Source organism: Carlito syrichta, unplaced genomic scaffold (genome assembly GCF_000164805.1).
Source record: "Carlito syrichta isolate Samal-C Ts95f unplaced genomic scaffold, Tarsius_syrichta-2.0.1 Scaffold128673, whole genome shotgun sequence".
Classification (NCBI taxonomy): Eukaryota; Metazoa; Chordata; class Mammalia; order Primates; family Tarsiidae; genus Carlito; species Carlito syrichta.
Window position 1 is genome coordinate 917 of NW_007072769.1, and position 17967 is coordinate 18883.

The following is a 17967-nucleotide window of genomic DNA, read 5'->3' on the forward strand; positions in this document are numbered from 1 at the left end:
TGGGAGGGGTGTTGTGGTTTGGCGCACGCGGGCTTTTCGGAGGACAAAGAAGGCTTATATAAGATGGCTGCTAATTGTTAAAATGGCTCCCAACAAGACATGTGCCACCTTGCCTGGCCAATTTTTGTATTTTTCATAGAGATGAGGTCTTGCTGTGTTGCCCAGGTTGGTTTTGAATGCCGGAGCTCAAATAGTCCTCATGCTTTGGCCTTCCAAAGTGTTGGGATTTCAGGCATGAGTCACAATGCCCGACCTTATTAAAGAATTAATTGTTAAAAATTTTTCTGTGTTGATGAAGGTGGTATCATTGACAGAAACAGTACCCTAAAATATATCTGGTCAGAGAGCTTCAGTAACCCAAATGATCAAGATCACTATACTCAGTTGTGAGTGACACTGTACGTTTGTACAATGTGTCACAATTGACAAAGTTATTTTATATTTCCAGGGGTACTTATTATTCACAGTTATTCCATGCACTGGGCAGATATTTGTGTTTTCTCTTTAGAGGAAAAAAATTAAGATAGACTGCAAAATTTTTAGGTATAAATCCCAGAGAAAATATCCCATTTATGCTCAAGGAAAAAAACATAAGATTATTCATGTAAAGTTTTTAATAGTGAAAAATTGGAACAACCTAAATGTTCCTCAATAGGGAAATTCAGAAAAATGTGACATATTCATGCCAGGCACAGTGGCACATGCTTATAATCCCAACTACTTGGGAGGTTAAGGTGGCAGGATTGCTTGAGGTTAGGAGTTTAGACCGACCTGGGCAACATAGAGAGATTCCATCTCTTTTTTTAAAAAAGATGGCATATTTAAAAATTAGTATACCATACAGCAATTAAAACAGATGAAATATATATAATATATAATTTTCTAATATATCAAAGCTCAGTATAAATATAAATGTCTAAAAATAATATGGAGTAATTGAATAAAAGTTTCAAGATATTTATACCATATCATTTAGAAAAAGTTTAAGTATTGTAAAAGCATTACTAAACATTAATACATACATAGAAATTTACAGTATTCTTAAATAGACTGATTAGATACACACTACACTCTTCAAGGATCTAAGTGTAGAGAGTAAGGCAGGGAAGATTCCTTGCTTTGCAATAATTTTTCTTGGATTTCAGATACTTTTAAGACTGTACTGGAAGCTGGCAAAGATCCCATTGAAGCCTGGCTGGTGAGTAAACACAGCCTGATTTTTTAGCTTCCGGCTCTTTGCAGAGAACCATGATCCTCATTTTCCTTTCCTCGGGACTAACCCACTTCTTCCTACGCTCAGATGTCTGGATCTGAAATACAAAATGTACACTGTGAACGCCTGAGAGAAAGAAATGCCTGCCCCCGCTCCAACCCTCCCATCCCCTCAGCCCCCACCCCCATCACAATTAGGCTTAGTTCTGGAGTAGAGTACAGCAGCAGGCAGCATTAGGACCCAGCCTGATACTGCACTGGGGCCGAGTTGGGGACACTCTGTCTGCTGGTGGGTGGAGACCCACTGCACGTTTATTGTTGAAAGGAGCCCAGTCTGAATTGAACAGCTCGTATCCTGAAAGCCAAGCTAGGGAGTGAGGCGTGGGCATGCTCGTGGTGCCCAGTAACGCCCAGCATCCGAGTGGCCGCTGTTGTTCCTTCTACCCTGTTCAGTGTGGGCTGAGCACTGAGCTCAGGGAGGAGCAAGAAGGTACAAGAACTTCATCTTTTCCAGTCTGGGCAAGGAAAGGGAAGACTTTCTCCCCACCTGCTTGGGAAAGGGGGTTTGGCCCTTGCTTTTTGCATAAACTGGAGTTTCATGCAAAGCTCTGGAGGCATGAAGCTATGTAGGCGTGTCCAGAATGTATTCCAAAGTCTCCAAGAGTTGGTTCAATCTGATTTATCACTCACAAATTCCACTTAATAGTGTGTATTTCTTGCTAATTTTATTTTTTGACCCCTGTCCTAACCAGAATGCTTTTGAATTTTCCCTGTTTTTTTCTCATAGATTGAAATTATCAAGGATTCTGAGATCTTCCCACCTGTAAGAGTTTGCAACACAGTGAATGAGAGGAGCAAAAAAATAACATGTCAAAATATTGTACATACTGAATTTCAAAAGCAATTATTTGAGATTATTGAGACACTAATATATTCGTCAAACCAAATTCATCCAAAAGGATCACAGGAAACAAAGAAGATTGTTCCACTGTTGAGAATAAAATCAACTCTATTTCACAAGACTGGGATGTTAAGAATTAAGTAAGGCCGGATGCAATGGCTCACACCTATATTCCCGGCATTTTGAGAGGCCAAGGAAAGAGGATCACTTGAGTCCAGCAGTTTGAGACCAGCCTAGGTAGCATAGTGAGACTCTGTTTCTACAACAACAGCAGCAACAACAAAAACTAGCTGATCATGGTGGTCTCAGCCACTCAGAAGGCTGAGGCAGGAAGATCGCTTGAGTCCAGGCAGTTGAGGCTGTAGTGAGCCATGACAGTGCCACTGTACTTCAGCCTGGGAGACAGAGTGAGATCATGTCAGAAGAAAGAGGAGGAGGAGGAGGGGAAGGGGAGGGGAAAAGGAGTGGGGGGAGGAGAAGAAAAAGCAAAGGAAGGAAGAGGAAAAGGAGGAGGAAGAGGAGACAAGGTTTGCAAAGCACCTGGTAGTTTGCCTGGCACATACAAGGCACTTAATAAACTTGGTTGTCATTGTGTTTTATAGGAAACATATTAACTCTTCAGTGCAGTATAGCAAGACTCCTGCTTTCTCTAAACCTTTTCCATAGGTTAGTGTGCAGGTAAAACTACTTGGGATATAGTTAAATTGCAGATTCTGATTCAGAGGGTCTGGCTAAAAGTGGCATTTCTAGCAAGCTCCTGGGTGTTGCTGGAATGCTGGATGAGACTCATGCTCAAGAGTACCAGGGTTCTGCCTCATGACTGAAATGATTATTTCTCCTCCTGTCTGTAGTTGTATGTTTGCTTCACCTAGCATTCCTTTTCTTGGGGAACCATCTGTTTGGATCCTACATAGTGTTCGAGGTGCATTTTAAACCCCATTCTCTTGATTAAATCTCCCAGAGTATTATAATCCTAACTGATTGGTATCGTCTCCAAAATCCTGAATCAAATTTAATAGGATTCCTTTTATCCGGATTGGTAAGAGGTTGGTTGACCTGAAAAGTTGATTAAGGTGGGGAAATCATAATTTAAACATACTACTGTGTTTATTTATTTTGAGTCAGAGTCTCACTCTGTTGTCCAGGCCGGAGTGCAGTGGCATGATCACAGCTCTCCTCAGCCTCGACCTCCTGGGCTCAGATGGTCCTTTCACCTCAGCCTCCTGAGTAGCTGGGACTACAGGTATGCACCACCACACCTGGCTAATATTTTGGCTTTTTGTAGAGACAAGATCTCGCTATGTGGCCTAGGCTGGTCTTAAACTCCTGGGCTCAAGCAATCCTTCTGCTTTGGCCTCCCAAAGTGCTGGAATTACAGGTGTGAGCCATTGCACCCAGCCAATATACTTACTCTACATTTTTAATAAAAACATTTAAGTGTACATTTGCTGGCCAGTATTTTGATCTGAGGCCTAGTCCTTTTGTCTGAGTAGGTCTCCGTTGAGAAGTGTGCTGCTTCTTCTTTCTTACATAAGCTGTTCCTATTACATATTGTTTAATCCTTCTAGAGTCTTACATTGTTTTCTAAAACTTTCACAGATTTCCCGGCCACACCTAATTTGACCTTTTTTTTTCTTTTTTTGAGACAGGGTCAGTATTTGTCCAGGCTAGACTTGGACTCCTGGACTCAAGCAATCCTCCCACCTCAGCCTCCCAAGTAGCTGGGACTACAGGTTCATGCCACTGTGCCTCACTTGATCACAATTTTTTAATGACTTACCTAAGTTCATTTTATTTGTTTTCCCTAGATACTGTAACGCTTTCTCTTTTCCTTAGATTTCATCTTTTCATACATTTTTAATTAATTTATATAGTTATAAGAACAAGCATGAATCAATTCTGGAAAAAAACGAAACCAACAAATAAGCACACTGCTTATCTGTGAACAAGAAGTCAGGAGATGGTACCTGTAGTAGCCTGAATAATGGCACCACAAAGATGTCCATGTCCTAATCCCAGAAACCTGTGAATGTTCTCACTTGGCAAAAGGGATTCTGCAGATGTGATGAAGTTAAGGATCTTTCCTGGGTTATCTGAATGGGCCCAGTATAATCACAAGGGTCCTTATAAGAGGGAGACACGGCTAGATGTGGTAGCTCACACCTATAATCTCAGCACTTGGGGAGGCTGAGTCTGGAGGATTGCTTAAGCCCAGGAGTTCAAGACCAGCCTAGGCTATATAGTAAGACCTTATCTCTACAAAAAATAAAAGTAAAAAACCAGATCAGCCGGGTGTGGTGGTATGTACTTGTAGACCCAGCTACTTGGGAGTCTAAGGCAGTAGGATCACCTGAGCCCAAGAGGTCCAGACTATGGTGAGCTGCGATCATGCCACTATTGTTTATTCTGGGTGACATAGTGAGAACCCAACTCAAAAAAAAGGACTCTTCAAAACAGTACAGATTAGGGGTTGGCAAACTAGGGCCCACAGGTCAAATCTGACCTGCCTCCTGTTTTTACAAATAATTATTGGAACATAGCCATGCCCATTTGTTTCCTTATGGTCCACGGCGGCTTTTTGCATTACAATGGCAGACATGAGTAGTTATGACAGAGACCTTATGGCTACAAAGCCTAAAATATTTACTATATGTTCTTTTACAGAACAAGTCTGACAATTCTTGATCTAGAACACCTAATTTTACAGATAAGGAAAAAGGTATATATGAGATAAGTGACTTTATCCAGTCACATAGCTAGTTAGGGATAAAACCAGAACAAAATGTAGATGGCTTGACTGCCAGTTCAATGCCTAAATGAGGCAGAAAAGATGACAATTTTCCTGAGTCCGGTTCAAAATGGAGTCCATGGCAGAGTTTAACTCTGATCTTGACTTCTAGGATGGAGCTGCCAAGTGCCCTCCCCAGCCACCCCTAGGTTCACACCTCCTTGTCCTAACATGTGCAACTGTAGATCTACCCTCCAAGAAATGCTAAATGGAGTCCTGTAGCTGGAAACGAAATGACACCAGACAGTAAATTGAAGTCATGAAGAAACAGAGAGCACTGGGAAATGTAACTACCTAGGTAAACACAAAGCCAGTGTTATTGTATTTTTATTTTTTAATTTTTTTCTTTTATTTTTATTTTTTAATTTTAATTTTTCTTATTGTAGAGATGAGATCTCTCTGTGATGCCCAGGCTGGTCTTGAACTCCTGGGCTCAAGAAATCCTCCCTTCTTGGCCTCCCAAAGTGCTGGGATTACAGGTGTGAAGCCACCACATCCAGTCTGTATTTTGAGTGATTTAAAATACAAATGCATAAACAATAATTACAGACTACATTAATGGGCACATAATGTATAAAGATGCATTCTGTGATGACAATAGTAACATAAAAAGGGGACAGAGATTTTTTGGAGTAGAGTTTTTGCATACTCTTGAAGGAAAGGCGATATGAATTCAAAATAGACTGTTACATGTTTAAGACTTATATTGTAACCTCCTGGGTAACCATGAAGACTATAACTAACAAAGTATGTAAAAGGAATTAAGAGTCAAAACAGTACACTCCAAAAAAAAAAAAAATCAATTAAAAGCAAAATAAAGCAGTAATGAAAGAACTGAGAAATACTGATACTATTTTCCCCCCAGGTTCTTCTCTTGACTTAACTTCTCTGTCATGTTTTATTTGTTTTGTTTGGAGACAAGTTCTCATTCAGTCATCCAGGCTGGAGTGCACTGGTGTGATCACAGCTCGCTGCAGCCTCAAACTTCTGGGCATAAGCAATCCTCCAACCTCAGCCTCCAGAGGAACTGGGCCTCAGATAGGTCATCACACTACTGTGCCCAGTTAATTAAAAAAAAAAAAAAAAACCAACTTGTAGAAACCGGGTTTCACTGTGCTGCCCAGGCTGGTCTTGAACGCCTGGCCTCAAGCGATCCTCCCACCTTGACCTCTCAAAGCCCTGGGATTACAGATATGAGCCACTGCATCCAGCTTCTGTCATGTTAATAACTGCCAAATGAGATGAAAAGGACATGCTGCGTATCTAGGAATCTTTGGAGAAGCTCCTCAAGCAATGTGTGTCACAAACAGCAGCCATCATTGGTTACTCTTTGCCCTTCAAGAGTTTCCCAGCTGATGTAAGTTCTTACGGTGGACTCCTGGGTTGCTCATTTCTTATAGTGGTTCTGCAGAGCAAAACTGACACTGGTTTAATTCATTTCTTCAAGTTTTATTGTGCTGCTCGAAAGATTTTTTAATTTTCTTTCTTTTTCCCCCCTTATTTTATTTGTTTGTTTGTTTGTTTGAGTCAGGTCTCACTCTGTTGCCCAGGCTAGAGTGCAGTAGCACAATCATGACTTACCACAGCTTCGACTCCCTAGGCTCAGGTGACCATTCTGCCTCAGCCTTCAGGTAGCTGGGACTACAGGTGTACACCATCACACTCGACTAATTTTTAAAATTTTTTGTAGGGACGAGGTCTTACTATGCTGTCCAGGCTGGTCTCGAATCCTGGACTCAAGCAATTCTCCCACCTTGGCCTCCCAAAATACCGAACTCATAGGCGTGAGCCACTGCGCTGTTACCTTTTTAAGATTATTTTTGACCATGTATACCGTATAAACGATTCAAAATACCTGAAGAAGCTCAGATAGGTCACTGAGTGAAGGAAAACTGTCTTGTTCCCCAGGATATGATAATTAGTGTGCACATTTGAGATGATTATATCTTTTTTAATAAAATCGAATGTTATTAAAGCAAAATGTAGAAAGGTGGGGCTCTTTCTGCATGTGGCAGAAAGCCCAACCAAGAAGAAAGCCTATCGTTTCCAGGAACTGGCAAGTCCAAGACTTCCAGCACTCAAACGTCATCAAGGTCTGCTTTAGGTTTCTCCGACTCTTGGCAATCCTGGGTCGTGTTGACTCCTTTCTGAGAGAGACACTCCCTCTGTGTTGATGAGATGCGACAGCATATCCTGTGCCACATCCCTCCAGGTGCATCTAGAGAGGCGCAGTCTCTTCCTGACAGAGTGGACATCCTGGGTTTCACTCTGATTGGACCAGTCATGGGTCCCAGGACATTTGGGGCACTGATCGGCCCGACCAGGAGTCTCACTCAGAGTCCTACCCCACCCCAAGCACATGGCTGGGGAGTGTTGAAGCTGGAGCGAGGCTCCAAGGAGTGCCTAGTGCTGTTACTATGGAAGGGTGCTGGGTGGTCTCACACAGAACACCAGATGGCAAGAAGACCACCAGCGCTCACACATCTCTCACTTGGACTGCTCAAAATGGGAAGGCATCAGGGGTGCAGGGGCGAGGAGAGGTTGACCAAGAAGGGCATCAGAGCCCCAGAATGTTAGTTAGCGGTAGCCACATCCTCAGGAGTCCGCTAGCCCTTTGAGCAACGGAAGAAACTGAATCCAGAGAAATGCATGACCTCCACAAGGTCATGGTTTACTTGTAGCACTGTGAGGAGGAAATCCCAGCATCCTGACCCCTCATGCAGACGCCCCTGGGAAATCCTAGAAGAAAGAATTATTAGTTCAATTTCCCAAGTGACTTAATCAAAAATCTTTCTCCAAAATGGACAAAGATACAACTCATATTTTGTATACTTCCCATATACCTCAAAAGATGTTGATATATATATATGTCTATGGATGTGTACATAGGTATGTATGCATAGGTGTATGTATATCTATAGTCGTGTGTATGCATGTTTGCATATATATAATGTGAGAGGAGAGGGGAGAGAGATTGACTGTATTTTAGACTCAGGTCTCACTAGAAACATTAACAAAAACATTTTTTTGAGTCAGGTTCTCAGTCTGTTGTCCAGGCTGGAGTACAGTGGCATGATCACAGCTCACTACAGCCTCTGCCTCCTGGGCTCAGCTGATACTCCCACCTCAGCCTTCCAAGCGAGTAGGTGGGACTACAGGCATGCACCACCATGTCCAGTTAATTTTTTAAAAAATTTTTGTAGAGACGAGATCTTACTGTGCTGCCCAGGCTGGTCTCGAACTCCTGGGCTCAAGCAATCTTCCTACCTTGGCCTCCCAAAGTGCTGGGATTAGAGGCATGACCCACCGAGCCCAGCCTTAGAAACACTTTTTAAAAGATTTGGTTTTTTCCTTCAAAATGCAGAGTTACAGGATAATTATTATTCAACACCAGGGAGAAGGAATTGATTATCTTGAAGCTCCCTCACAGTTTGTGTTATTTTTATTGATTTTTCTAAAGTTCATTTCCAAACATCTGAGTAAATGCACAAAATAAATACCCCTGTTAAGCCATCACCATTGTGGCTGGTGCTGGAAGCCAGGCCCTTGCGTCTGTGCACTCTCTCACATGCATCCCCGAAATGCCAGATGAACAGATGGGTCGTGTGCTGTGCTGGAACATCTGGCAGACTCGGGCTGTGTAGGGTTAGATCACACGTGTGACTGGGGGCTGCCTTACACCAGAGGCCCGTCCGGGCACAGCTTCATTTGCCTAAATCCTACTGAGACAGAGCAAAAGACCCAGAACTGAGGAAATGAACATGGAAATCTCACACTGGAGACAGAGGGGTATTTATTTATTTTTTGTATGTCTTAAAAGACACCAGATGAATTTAATCCAGCAATCAAACATTGGTACTAGGCCCAGCATTTAGCTTTTTCTTCCTTAGGATAATCCAGCACGCAACAGACCCTGCCAGAAATAAGCATTGTTAAGACCTCCATCTATAAGCTGGCTGCTTAACTGAACTTTTCACAGGTTTGACTATAATTTTCAGGTGTGGTTCATGTGATAGGTATCGAAAGAGGTTCTCTGATTTATAGCTTTCTTTCCTTCTTTACTTCTTTTTTTTTTTTTTTTTTTTTTTGAGTTGGAGTCTCATTCTGCTTCCAGGCTGGAATGCAGTGGCTCACTGCCTCAACCTCCTGGGCTAAGGTGATCCTCCTGTCTCAGCCTCTCAAGTAGCTGGAACTACAAGTGTGTGCCACCCTGCCCAGCTAATTAAAAAAAATTTTTTTGTAGCGATTAGGTCTTACTATATTGCCAGGCTAGACTCAAACTTCTGGGTTCAAGCAATCCTACCATCTGGGATTACAGGCATGAGCCACTGTGCCTGGCTGATTTATAGCTTTTTCAATGTACATAATAATGAACTATATGCAATATTGACCAGTTAATTTAAGCTACTTATATTCACTTAACAAATATTTATTCAGTGCTTCTTAAGTTCCTGGCACTGAACTACTGAGCCAAGGGTAGGAAACATTACAAACAATATTGAATGTCGTTTTGATATAATCCCAGCTTTCCCCTGCAGTGAATTGGTGAAAACCCTTAGACAGTCTCATCTGGAAGTCTCTGTGGGGTTCAACTCAGTTTCCTTTCTTTTCTTGTCCAGAACCCCTCTCTGCCTCACTCAAGAGTTTGTGCTGTCTGTGGTTTTTCCATCCCCATTACAGAAAATTCTGTCTCTTGGTGTGCACATAACACAATGTTCATTCAAAGTTCAACTGTCTCTTGGTCAATAATATTCATGAACGTTGGTTATGGTGGGTCACCACACAATGCTGAAACTTAAGAATGTCTTCTTTTTCAATGTGTTTGTCACAGTTGAGGCTGTAACCAGGCATCCCGACCCACCCTGTGCCTGGAAACGCAGCTCCCACTGTCCTTCCGAGTCACAGAGAGCGTTCAGTGGGGTTTCACAATCATATACTCTGAAGGAAGTGAAACATTTCCAGACTGAGAACAGGTTCCGGGTACTTGCATTACCTGGAAGAGTCTCCTCCGTCGCTCAGAAGTTCTTGAACTCTGTGAAACTTCCTGCTTAACACAATTTGGTGTGTCCCCTGAGACTGGTATTCCTCTTGCCTCCCCCAAGTTGCCACAAGTCTCTTTCCTAATTACTACCTGAAGTAGGGGGTTCCTAGTATTAAATACTCTGCTTAGCCCTCTCTACTGGACATGTGTGGATCTGGGGTGGACAAGCGGGAGAGTCAGGGACTCTCCTCAGAGCTTCCTGTGAGGCTCACTGGGCTCCATGCCAACCCCCTTCCTTCTTCCCTGACCACTCAGCTGGGCAGACTGCTCGAGCCCCAACTGAAGGCCACTGGCCATGGATCTGTAATTAATTATTTATTTTGCTACCTACATTTTAAAGAAAATGTTAGGCCGGGCATGGTGGCACATGATTATAATCCTAGCAATTTGGGAGCTCACAAGTTCAAGGTCAGCCTGGGCAACATAGCAAAACCTCATCTCTACAAAAAAAAAAAAAAATCCAAAAATTAGCCAAATGTGGTATCTTGTGCCAGTAGTTCCAGCTACTCAGGAGGCTGAGGCAGGAGGATGGTCTGAGCCTAAGAGGTCAAGGCTGCAGTGAGCTTTGACTGTGCCGCTGCACTCCAACTTGGGCAACAGGGTGAGTCCCTGACTCAAAAAAAAAAGAAAGAAAGGAAAGAAAAGACTTTATTTTCAACAGTCCTACTTTAAGGTCAAGAGTACAATTCTGAAAATTGCACAAAAAATGACGATTTGGAATGGCAGATCGGACTATTTGAGCCAAGTGGTTTTCAGTCTCCACTCCAGCAAATTATCCGAAGGCCACTACTGCTTCTGAAATTCACTCTTCATCATTCCCATGACTTGTCTGACCAGGCTATGTATTCGCTGAATAGAAGTAAACGATTCAAACTATTTATCCAATAGTATGACTATTTCCTTTTCTGCCCCATTCTCAAGTATCCTGATGCCACCCATCTGGGTGTCCATCAGTGGAGAAAAGGATGAATAAGGTGTGTGGACCACATACTGTGGACTCTTGTGCGGTGATGCAAGCAATAGATGAGGATGAATGTACAAAAAGTTTAGTCTTGATTTTTTTTTTTTTTAGTTGGTGTCTTACTCTGTCGCCCAGGCTCGTTTGCAGTAGCACTATAAAAGCTTATTGCAGCCTTGATCTTCTGTGCTTAGGAGGTGCTTCTACCTCAGCCTTTTGAGTAGCCAGAACTACAGGTGCATGCCACCACACCCGGCTAATTTTTGTGTTTTTTGTAGAGACAGATCTCCCTATGTTTCCCAGTCCTGTCTCAAACACCTGAGCTTAAGCAATCGTCCACCTCAGCCTCCCAAAGTGCGGTGGGATTACAGGTGTGGACCACTGCGCCTGGCCAAGTTTTGTCATTTTTAAGGACTTTTTTTTTAGATTAAAAAATATAGCTTACTTGAAAAGTAAATTAGAAAGAGAGAAAGAATAGATTCACCTCCCCAAGGTAGAAGAGGAGTCCAAAGCTTAAGAAAACATGGTGTGGCCATAGCTCAAAGAACACATGCCACACCATAGCTCAGCAAAGCAATGGCCCATTTTAAAGATTTTTTTTTTTAAAGTAGGATTTATTAAGAGGATAGAAAGCTCCCATGCTGGGAGGGGACCCAAGGGGGTTGCCCCATTTTAAAGACTTTTAAAAACATAGTACTGAGTGAGGAAAAAATAGTAAGGAAGAGTAAAATTGATAGCACATATGCATAGAAAAATATACTTTATTTTATAAGATAAAGGCACATTTAAGGAAACAAATGAAACACACAGGTACTTACGGTAGAGAGTAGGAGTTAGGGATGAGTGGAAATAAAGATAAAACAAGAGCTAGGCATGGTAGTGTGCACCTATAATCCCAGCTACTCAGAGGCTGAGACGGAAGGATCGTCTAAGCCCAGGAGGTCCAGGCTGTGGTGAGCTGTGATTGTGCCACTGCACTCCAGCTTGGGAGACAAAGAGAGAACTCAACTCAAAAACAAAAAAAAAACAAAAAAAAAACAGAGAAACCCTGCCAAAAATGTGAGGATGAGGTAGTAAGAGCTGACGAGTAAGATGAACTCTTTTGAGGGCTCAAATAATATGGAAATAAATAATAGTGTTTAAAATCATCATGCTATAAATTAGTGCTTCCGGATAGAGCTCCATGCATGGAACAGGAACATTCTAGAAGTAAGTTAGCATTCCCCAAAAGCAGATTCTGTGATCAAGCACATTTGGGAAACTTAAGCAAGCTAAACAGGTGTCTTCACTCCAGGTTTTCTCCAAGTCTAGAATAGTCTAATTCATGATGGGCAGAAACAGTATTTCCCAAACTTCTTTGGCCTCAAAGCCATCTTTGCCAAATGCTGTTTTGTAAAACTCAGAGCAGGAAATGCCACCCTAATCATTGACCCCAGTTACCTTCTTTCCCCAAGACAATCCCCATACTCCATTCCTAACTGTCCTCCATGGCTTGTCTCTTCCAGGAAGTCCCCTCTGCTACCCACAGTAATCTCCATTCTGGTCTTATTGCTGCAATTCTCTGGCCCATAAGCAATATGATCAGTATACCTGACTGTTGCTGCAGAAAAGTTATCACTGCATCAGAAGGTTCAGAACACAGGCATACTTTACAGCTGCTTCTGTATCTGCTATTGCTCTCTTAAGAATGAGCATGACATCATTTTTTATCTACACCCTAACCTGTGGTTAAGTTGACTTGAATAAATTACATGGGAGGACCTTTCAGCCAGTCGTTTTATAGCATCTATTCAAATCAGGGTAAATGAATATTTACTGTCTGCCTCTCTCACTGAGAGGTGAGGGTGGGTGAATCATGTTTACGAAGCCTCCCAATAGCCACAGAACACAGCTTTTTAAATAATGTTTTGATGCTGTAATTTTAAGGAAAAGTGAGAGGGTGAAATGAGAAAAGTTACAAGCCTCCACAAACAGCTTTAGGTCAGTTGAATGGGTTCTTAGCTTGGCTCAGCACCAGTACTGGATGATGATGATGATGATATGATGAAGAAGGACAATAACAACATAGAGGAGGGGAGAGGAGAAGAAGGAAGAGGAAGAGAGAAGAAGAAGGCAGAGGAAGAGAAGAAAAGAAGGAGGAAGAGGAAGAGGAGGAGAGGAAGAATAAAAAGGAGAAGAGGAGATAGCTACCTTTATAAAGTCCATATCTAGGGCCAGGTGCTATACTAAGTACCTCCTCTACCCTCACAGGCTTAAAAGCCTGGTCACAAAAAAGTCCCTCTTACCAAAACACCTTCCTCCCCAGGCTTTGATAGAGCTAAAACTGCTGTGTTTACATAACAGTTCCTATAGTCCCTTTTACATCTGTGAACACTCTAGAAGTACTATGATGGTCATACCGTTGTATGAATTTGTTGATTGCAGATTTTCTTTTTTAAGTCACCCAGCAGTAGTCCTAGAGAAAATGCTCAGCACTGCTTGTGGTGTGAGGGGGTGCTCTCTGGGAGAAGAGAGATCGAACAACACAACGCATCTTCTCCTCCTAGTTCCTGCTTAATTGAACACTACAATATTCACTAAGAGCCCACTATTTACAAGATACCTTGAAGGCCCCTGGGGTTGTAAAGATGAATATAGATCATAATCTTTGCTCTCAGAACTTAGCAGGGAGACAATCACAAACAAATACTCATGATGCAAGTGTTTTAATAGAGACGCGAGAATTGTATATGTCAAGCACTCACAAAGGAATTGCTTCCTTCTCCCTGTTTCTCTGTGGGAGTGTACCCAGAGAAAAGCACTCTGTCTTGGAGGATAAGGAGGAATTTTCCAGGTAAAGAGCAGATGACAATGGTGTGTTGATGGATATTTGGCAGCCAGCACTTCAAGAGGGGGAAAAGCCCTGATGTGCAGCATTTGCCAATTTCCCTGGTGTAAATGAGGTATGACAATTGAGTTCATGAACTTCCCACCGTTCACTTATGTTGACAGCACTGTACAAACAACTTGATAAGGTTTCATGACCTTGGTATATCAGAGTCTCACAGCTGTGTTTGTGTCAACATGTGGCAATGTCTTGCTGAGTGGCATTCATTATTCATTGTTGTCGCATGTCTTTGTGTGCCATCATGAGAATGTCTGAGCTTGAATTAGAGCAACGAAGAAACATTCCATTTCTTGTTAAACTTGGAAAGAGTGGAAGTGAAATCAGGGACATGTTAGTCCAAGTTTATGGGGATAATGCCATGAAGAAAATGACAGAGTACAGATAGATTAAACGTTTTTCTGAGGAGAGAGAAAGTGTCCCTGATGACGAGAGGTCAGAACGGCCAGTAATGAGCAGAACTGAAGAAACATTGCAAAAATTTGTCAAATGCTACCTCAACATCATCGGCTGACTGTGAGAAGCATAGCAGACCAAATAAACATTGATAGAGAAACAGTTAGGAAAATCTTAACTAAAAATCTTGTCATGAGAAAGATGTGTGCAAAAATGGTCCCGAAGGAGCTCTTGTATCACAACAGTGCACCAGCTCATGCAAGTGAAAGAGTTTTTCGTCAGTAAACAAATAACTATATTGGAACACCCTCCCCACTCAGCTGATCTGGTTCCCAACGACTTTTTTTCTTTACCCGAAGATAACGGAAATATCAACAGAAAGACATTTTGATGACATTCAGGACATCAAGGGTAATATGACGACAGCTCTGATGGCCTTTCCAGAAAAAGAGTTCCAAAATTACTTTGATGGGTGGACTAGGCACTGGCATCGGTGCATAACTTTCCAAGGGGAGTACTTCAAAGGTGACTGTATTCAGTAGTGAGATATGTAGCACTTTTTCTAGGAGGAGTTTGTGAACTTAATTTTCAGGCTCCGTACTCCTGCTGCAGCTGATTTCAAGTTACCAACACGATGTCACTGCACACTGAGTGGGACTAGGTGGGCAAGAGTTAGTAGGAGCAGCCCTAGTGTATCACTGCAGGGACTAGATGATGGAAGAAGCACAGGTCACAGCACGGAGGGCTCAAAATGCCTGGTGATGAACTGGCCATTGCCCAGCATTGTGTGAGCTAGGGGTTGGGAGAGAGATGGAGACAGAGATTCCAGAGCAGTCTGAACTGAACCAGACAGCCACAAAGAGAAGACAGGGGTAGCCTGTGATGGGACAAAGAGATCATGAAAGAAGAATCGGGAAAACAGTCTGGGAAGAGGTTGCAAAAGGCATTGGACATTTGCAATGACATGTTTTATGCAATTATTGTGATCTGAACCATCCTGGTTTTAGAAGAATAAGTCTAGTGGCATATAGAGGATTAGCCAGAAGGTAGGGAGACTAGGAACAGGGTGACTGGTTAATACATTTTCAAAATAGTCTCAGAAAATCCTGGACAGCATAGTGAGACCTCATCTCTGCAAAAAATTTTTAAAATTTGCTGGGTGTGGTGGTATGCACCTGTAGTCCCAGCTACATGGGAGGCCGAGCCCAGGAGGTCGAGGTGAGCCATGATCATGCTACTTGCACTCCAGCCTGGGCAACAGAAGGAGACCCTGAATTAAAAATAAAATAAAAAGATATCAGCTGACAAGCTTTGGTGTCTTTTGGCCACATACAGTCATTTTATTACTGTTCCTGTACATGCCACCCAGTTCTTTAACTCGAGCCTTTAGAAAACAGCAAAAAGAAATAAAAATAATTCTAAAAAACCCTAAGTATAAACTATACAATATACTATATAGCTTTATCAAGCATAAATGCATAGGTGTACATTATTTATATGATGGATTCTTTTATTCTTTTTTTTTTTTTTGAGTCAGAGTCTCACTCTGTTGCCCAGGCTGGAGTGCAGTGGCACCAACACAGCTCACATAGCAACACTGACCTTCTGGGCTCAGGCAATCCTTCCACCTCAGCCTCCCAAGTAGCTGGAATTACAGGAACACACCACTCTGCCTGGTTATTTATTTTTTAGTTTTTATTTTTGTGGAGACAAGTTCTCACTATATTGCCCAGGTTGGTCTCAAACTCCTAGGCTCTAGCAATCCTCCCACCTTGGCCTCCCAAAGTGTGGGGATTACACGTGTGAGCTGCTGCACTTTCTGCAAATTCTTTCATGTATCCCTGTTCTTCCACGACAGGGAATCATTTCTCTGCTTCTGCATGTCTTCTTTTTGCTACTTCTTATTGCTTCTTCCTGGTGCTGTTCAGCTCCCAGATCTGTTCTGTGTTGGCCTGATGTCCAGTTATGGGGAAAGCAAGAGCTCACCTGCTATCCCCACAGGAGTATTTGTTTCTGCAGTTGCAGTGCCCTGCTGCTCCCTAGGCCAGATTCCATGTCTGACGTGCTAGAGTTGTGCGCAGCATCCTCCCCGCAGGTGCCACGCTTTCTCCCACATGGCTGATGGCTTCTGGGCATAGGCTGGCTGGTCTGTAGGCTCCCTGACCATTCTAACTCCCTGGTTAAAAGCACCTTCGTAACTGCAGTCACTGGAGTTTCACACCAGGTATCTGTGGACGTTTTGTAGACACACACTCCCACTCCTGCGAGAGGTCCTGCCATTCATATGGAAAGGTGCACATGTGAGTGTCTGCAGAGTCTCACACCGACTTTCTGTCTTATTTTTTCCTGTTTTCCTCTTCCTTCTGTTCTTGGCATCAGAACTGAGCACTTGCTACCAAAGGCTGGGACTTTAACTCTTTGACCACCAGCAGGGGGGGGTAGCAGCAGCAGGAGCAAGTGAGCAGGAGAGGGGAGGGAGAGGTAGAAGAGTCCATTCCTTCTCCTAAACTAAGCTCGGATCAAGGAGGCAGTTCACTCACCTCCTCCCAAACATGCTGGCATTAGCGCCGGCCCGTTTCCAGCCAAGCTGGAATGGGATTGTGAGTGTGGGCCCCATAGTCGGACCACCCGATTCGAGCCTCACTTTGCAGTGTGGCTAAGATGCCAAATTTAGCAGATACACACCACCATGTCTGGCTAATTTTAAAAACATTTTTTTCTGGTAGAGATAGGGTCTCACTATAAGACCCCCCCCCTCAAGCTATGAGACCAGCCTGATCTTAAACTCCTGGCCTCAAGCAATCCTCTTACTTCAGCCTCCCAAAATGCTAGGATTCCAGGCGTGAGCCAACACACCCAGCCCAGTACACTTATTTAAATTTGAAAACAATGAATGACTGTTAGTATAAGTGCATCCCATGTAATATTTATACTAACAGATTGTTACTTATCAAATCTAACAGAATGCTCTACGTTTTATCTGGCAACCCAGACCTCGGACAAGTTACTTAACCTCTCTTGGCCCACACTTTCTTACCAGAACTTGAAAATAATGGGATTGCCCCCTTGAAAGTGTTGTCTGAGGATTCAGTGAGATAAGCATGCCTGCTGGCACACATTTAGAAAATGTTAAGTAAATATTCAATATAGTCCAGTGGATGTTTGGTATCATATAATATATCCATGACCTTGGAGACCAGATTCAAACCCTTCCTCTGTCACTTACCTGTACTGTAACCTTGGGCGAGGTATTTAACTTCTCGTGCCTTGGCATTATCATCTACAGAATAGGGGTAATCACGGTTCTTTCCTTATAAGGTCATTGGAAAGAATAAATAAGAAATACATGGAAATCAACACTATGCCTGGCTCATCCAATGCAACAAATAGTATTAAGTTGGTGCAAGAGTAATTGCAGTTTTTGCATTGTTGAAATTTGCCATTTGATATTGAATATATTCTTAAATAAATGTGGTTATGTTATATATCATTTTAATGTGCATTTCTCGCTTTTTTTTGCTAACAACTTATTACCTGCTATTTATTTTATATTTATTTTAGACTATGGAAATGACATTAGACAAAAAGTAAATTTGAGCGATTTTCTTATTTGAGTTCAAAACGGGTTGTAAAGCAGTGAAGACAACTCACAACATCCACAATGCTTTTGGCCCAGGAACTGCTAAGGAACATCCAGCGCAGTGGTGGTTCAAGAGGTTTTGCAAAGGAGAAAAGAGCCTTGAAGATGAGGGGAGTAGTATCAGAGGTTGACAAAGACCAACTGAGA